The 5,803-nt window shown below is 36.9% G+C and overlaps 1 pseudogene; it reads left to right on the top strand.

The window, feature by feature from the left end:
• The first annotated feature begins 1,765 nt into the window (after positions 1 to 1,765).
• Positions 1,766 to 4,641, top strand: LOC107790778 (F-box protein CPR1-like; annotated as a pseudogene).
• The last annotated feature ends 1,162 nt before the right edge of the window (positions 4,642 to 5,803 follow it).

The raw sequence follows: 5,803 nt of genomic DNA, 5'->3' as shown, positions 1-5,803 counted from the left end.
CAGATCCTCGAACATTTTCAAGATAGCGGGGTCGGTCCCTGACTCATTCACATTTGACCTCCCTGGCACTGGTTTGGCACTGTGAACAACTTCCTGTGATGGCTCGGGTTCGATCCTACTCGGTGCGTAGTTCGGATTTTGAAGTTATGCTATTGCAACTTGTTAAGCCTACAGCATTTCGAATATTATTCGAATGCTGATTCCGCCTTCTTCGCCGCCCTGTGCGTTCTGACCAGCTGATCGAACGTCTCTGCGGATGCTATTTTCGGGGTCGACGTCCAGATTTGCATTTAGGGCAACATGGGAACTGACGTCGATGGGGTCTGCAACTGGTACTCCCTCGAGATCAACTGGAGGCACTTCGTTTCCTAGGACGACTACATTGTCGTTTTCGCCATGAAAACCAAGACCATTGTCGATGTGTGTGGGTACTGCTTGAGAGTTCGACATGCTGATCCTGGAATCAAAAACGCTTACAAGAACAAATGTAAAGCAGTGTGTGTTATGAAAATTAGCACCAGGCAATCAATATTATCCTTAGCCACATGGTGGGCGCCAAACTGTTTACCCTTAAAATCGGATAACAATTAAATTTGTAAGTGATTTTAAGGATATGTGATTTCACTTGGCACAAACTGAGAAATATAAGAATTGAAGTTAGAAATTAGCTGTAAAATAAAGCAAACCAATGTAACACGCAACTTTGGCCCTCGAGCTAGTTCGCCCTCGAACCAACTGAGTATATTATTGAAAAGTAAGAACTGAACAACTGAATAAGAGAGCTTAAGAGAGAAAACTTAATATATTGCTTCTGATTGGCTAATCAACCGGTCTTGACTTGATATATGCCGAGATCTCCGCCACAATCCTCGCCCGGTCACGGATTCCTCGGCTTTCTGTTATTCGACCTAGCAGAGGTTTCTTTCGATCTCGCTAGATCCCTATCCTTCTCAGTCTCGACATTAGCTGGTCTCGATCTCGATCGATCCCTGAATCACGAGCTAGGCAATATTTATTCATGTAACAATCCAATATAATTTGGGATTGAACTTCGGTCTGCCACCCCGGTCTCGATTAACCATACAAAATTGGGCAAACACGTTTTTTACCGTATACAATAAGCATACGCACCAGATACATATTGTGGGATAGTAAAATGGTTTTACGTAGCCGGTCCATTAGACAATAAAATCGATTTCAAGATCGACTTCAAAACTCAGTTTTTTCTCTTGTTAAATTAATTCAAAAAAAAAAGAGCAAAATTCACTTGATTTATAAATGTGTCATACCTTTTACAATTCAAAAATAAATTTTAGGATAATCATGAAATGAAGATATTTTACTTATCTCATGAACTAAAGTCTTGAAGGAAAAAAGAATTTTTCTTGATTCTGCGTACTAATTAAATATATGCGTTTATTCTTTAGCTTTTGTTAAAATTAATAAAAAAACATTTAATAATATGATCCAATAAGGAATAATATCTTTTCTTTTTGGTAATCTTTCATAACATAGACATTATTGAACTTTTGGCATGAAAGAAAATAATTGTAAAGAAAAAAAATAAAAAATACCCCATATTCATACTACTCTCCCAGTACTAAAGAGTAAAGACAAAAGTTAATATAACGAAAAAGAAATGAGTAGAATTAATATGGAATATTCCTTTTCCCTTTTTCAACAATGTGGAATATTCCAGGTAAAAAACAATATGGAATATTCAATATTCTGTCTAGTAAAGGCAGACAAAGTTAGCCACCCCTTATCCATAAATCTTTGTCTGTAGCACCTATCTTCCATTTGGAAACCCTACTACAAATACTAGTAGTAGTAGATACTAAAACCCTACCGACGGCAGTGACCATTTCCTTCATTTCCACGCAACAATGTCGGACATTCCGCCGGAAGTAATTAACGATATACTTTACCGACTGCCGGTGAAGTCACTGCTAAGATTCAGGTGCGTAAGCAAGTCATTCAAAGCCCTAATTGATAGCCCCTCCGAGCACACCTCAAGCAACAGTTACTGAAACACAACTCAGATGTCAAGCTTATTTTCAAGGCTCACAAGCTTTTCTCCCTCGATTTCAGTTCGATCTCTAGTAGCCAACTAGAAGAACTTGACCATCCACTTAAACAGCCCTATGGCCCAACTCAGGTACTCGGCTCTTGCCATGGTTTAATTTTGATATCCAACAATTTGAGTGACAATGGTGTGTGGAATCCATCCACTAAAATGTTCCGGAAACTGCCGGTTTGTCACATTAACCCTCCACAGAATCATGGACCGAGAGAGGTTGCAGGGTTGAGCCAAATTTGTGGTGGTTTTGCGTATGATACTTCTGCTAATGATTATAAGGTCTTGAAAATAGCCCAATTTTGTCACTTCTCTGGTAGTTCCTTAGTTACTGTTACAATGGTTTTTAGTTTGAAGTTGGGTTTGTGGAAGAAGAAGGTTCAGGATTGTCCATACCGATTGGTTAAGGAAGATAATGGCACGTTTGCTGCAGGTGCATTGCACTGGCTTGCATCTACGGAACCATCAGCAGAGTGGAGCCCTTGGGTTCTTATAGGTCTCAATCTTGGAAGTGAGAGATTTGAGCAGGTGTCATATCCTGAGAATTTGGGCAAGCCATTGCATTTAAATATGGCAGTCTTGGGAGAATGCCTTTGTCTGATTTCAGGTCACGTTTTTGTTCGTACTAATGCAAAGAATCATGTGTTAGATCATGTCGACATATGGGTGATGAAGGATTACGGAGTGAAGGAGTCTTGGATAAAGTTGTTTTCAGTTGAGCAGTTAGATGGTCGTCAACATTTCAGTTTCTTGAGGCCAATAGCATATTCAGTGACTGGTAAGGAAGTTCTTCTGGAAATGGATAATAGGAAGTTCCTATGGTATAGTCTAGAAAAGAAGTCCCTCAAACATGCTAAGATTAATGGTGGATTGGACTCTTTTGAATCATTTGTCAATTTGGTGGGGGGTGAAAATGAAAAGGATGAGAAGGAAAAGGTAGAACCAGAGAAAAAAGATGGAGCCGGAAACATTGAGGAAGAAGATGTCTTGGTGATAGAGGAATTCAAGTTGGAACTTTAAAAGAGAAGTTTAAATTAGACTAAAGAGGTAAGTGAAATGCATGTTTTATCTTATATTACCCCTTTATTGTTGCTTCTCCTTGTCAATAGACACTTAGCATGCAATTTATTTGATCAAGCTCTATAGTGGCAATCAAGTTTTCTACTAGCTGGATGTGGGGAACACGAGTATATCTCCAAATCCTGATTCTCTTTTTCCTTGCGAGATAGGGGAAGACATTTTAAAAATTATTAAAGAATCTTGCTGATATGTTATAGGAGTAGTCGAATTTAATTCTCCGTTTCACTGTCTGGCTTCTAAAGGTTTGGAAGTTAAGATTGTCTTATCTTAGTTGGCAAACTTTTAATCATGCTTTCTCAATTATAAAACCTTGCCGTATTTTTGTCCAAGATAGATTTGAAAATCATCTAACTGGTTCAGTTTCCTTGACCTTAGCAGAAAAATGAGTCAGTCTATGACTGATTGTTTTTGAAAGTTACAACTTGGGATGTGTAAACTATGGGCTACTCATTTGACTCTCTTGTTGTTCTTTTAGTTCTCTATTACTACTTAGTAATTAGTATAACTGTTAATCCATCTATCATATAGTCTTGTGTCCAAGTTGACTTTTCATTCAAATAGATATCTAGTCAAAGTCTTTTTTTCAAAATCATTGAATAGTTTAATAAAATTCTGTATCCTCGATCTAAATGATTGCATCCTTTATTTAATATATCATTTTCCCATCCGTTGTAAATATTTTGAAATTTGATCCTGCATATTAACTTTGACAGAAGCCACTTTCACCTTAGAATGTCTGATCCGAAAACAGAGTTTGGATGGAGGGGCTAGCCGTTGGGTATTTTTGAGTACATTTTTTATCAATGCATAGTCTTACTTCCATTTTATTGCTTACCAGTATATGAAGTTATAAACAGCTAACTATTGCAGAACTGTTAGGTATGGATTCAATTCCTAGTTTTCAAATTTTCACGAGAAACATTATTTACTATTGTAGAACATTTGATGATATTTATATCTTATCATTATGGGTTAATTCACATTGAAAATTATGGAAGCATTTTTTGAGAGCACTACCTGAACTTGAAGTTATTTCCTGTTTTGAAAGTTGAATGTCATTTTGCAAGTCTCTGAAGCGCCAAAATGTGGAGGCCTTCCCGGACTTTCTTTAATTTCAGTCAATAAAGATCCTTATCAATCAAAAAGTACAAGAAAAACGTTATTCAGCAAAGGTGGCCAAATAGTTTTTTTATCTTAAATTATTTGTATTGATTTCTTAACACTGTTCAATCACAAAGATATTGTTCTTGCAGGGAGAATGCTTTTCAGTTTAAGAAAGGAGGAAGAGTAGAGAAGTCCCTTCTGTTTATCTCTGGCTCTCCTCTATACATATATGTTGTTAGTGCAGTATCTGACATTTTCCTTTTGTTATTGTGGTTGGAAACTAATCCGTTGATGTAAGTGCTATTCTGCTATCTGACCTAGACGTGTAAAAAACCACCAGATGAAATGTGGTACTATTAACTTTTAAGTTATTTGAATCTTCACCTATGTATTTAGTAGAGCAGTATTTGTGTGGAGTTCGAGTCATCCAAGAGCAAGGTGGGGAGTTCTTGGAGGGAGGGAGCCGAGGGTCTATCGGAAACAGCCTCTCTACCCTGGGTAAGGTCTGCGTACAAACTACCCTCCCCAGATCCCACTAGTGGGATTATACTGGGTTATTGTTGTTGTTGTAGTCTTTGTGTGGAAGGGTCGTTTACATTTGGAGATTTCCCTAGCAGCCCCAAAAGGGAGTTGGATTGAAAGATAATGCTTATAATTTTGGTGGCAAAATTATATTTAAAACAGGTACCACTTATCGATAGTAGGTCAAGAAGACCAAGATTTGATCGTTTTTTGGTCTTTTTGTTTGTTAACCTACATGCTGTCCTTCAATTGTTTCCTAGATTTGCAGGAGAGAATATGCAGAAACATTGTCCATATTCCACTTGATTGTTGGGAGAGTTGGTCAAGGTCCCAGCTTTCTAGCTTTGTCTTATGTTCTCTAAGACTATCATTGAGTCTTGAGCAAATAGAAGTCTGAATAAAATATATAATTATCCAAATAAGTTTCCTGATGTTTTGGTTACTTATTATGGGTCGCACGGGGTGTTTATAGCAAATTTAGTAAGTTAACCAAATAAGTTATCATGTTTTCATGTGCTCAATTGGGACAAATTTTAGCTTGAGCGTCTAAATGAACTATGTTCGCTAAGTCTAAGGCTGTCGATGTTTTCTGTCAAAAATCAATATTCAGTTTCCTAGAAACTACCGAGGCTATCTCCTATCATTAGGTGTCAGGATGAGAACTCATAAAATTAAGGAGCTGAAAATAAATTTTTTTCCAAGTATGGGTGCCTATGATAAAAATTTCATGGGGGTAATCACAATTTGGATTTTTTCCTTCCTATACAATATTTGAAACTTATTTATCAAAATTATCCTAATTTTCTATATTACTCGCCCTAAACAAGGATTACTTATAAATTACTTCTTCTGTTTCAATTTATGTGAACCTATTTCCTTTTTAGTCCGTGCCAAAAAGAATGACCAATTTCCTTATTTGGAAATAATATACCTTTATGTAATGATTTATAACCACACAAAATATATGTGCCTCATTTTACACCACAAGTTCAAAAGTCTTCTTTCTTTTTTTAAACTCTG

Source organism: Nicotiana tabacum, chromosome 9, assembly GCF_000715075.1.
Source record: "Nicotiana tabacum cultivar K326 chromosome 9, ASM71507v2, whole genome shotgun sequence".
Lineage (NCBI taxonomy): Eukaryota > Viridiplantae > Streptophyta > Magnoliopsida > Solanales > Solanaceae > Nicotiana > Nicotiana tabacum.
Note: the sequence above shows the minus strand (reverse complement) of the source record. Positions and strands in the feature narration are given on the sequence as shown.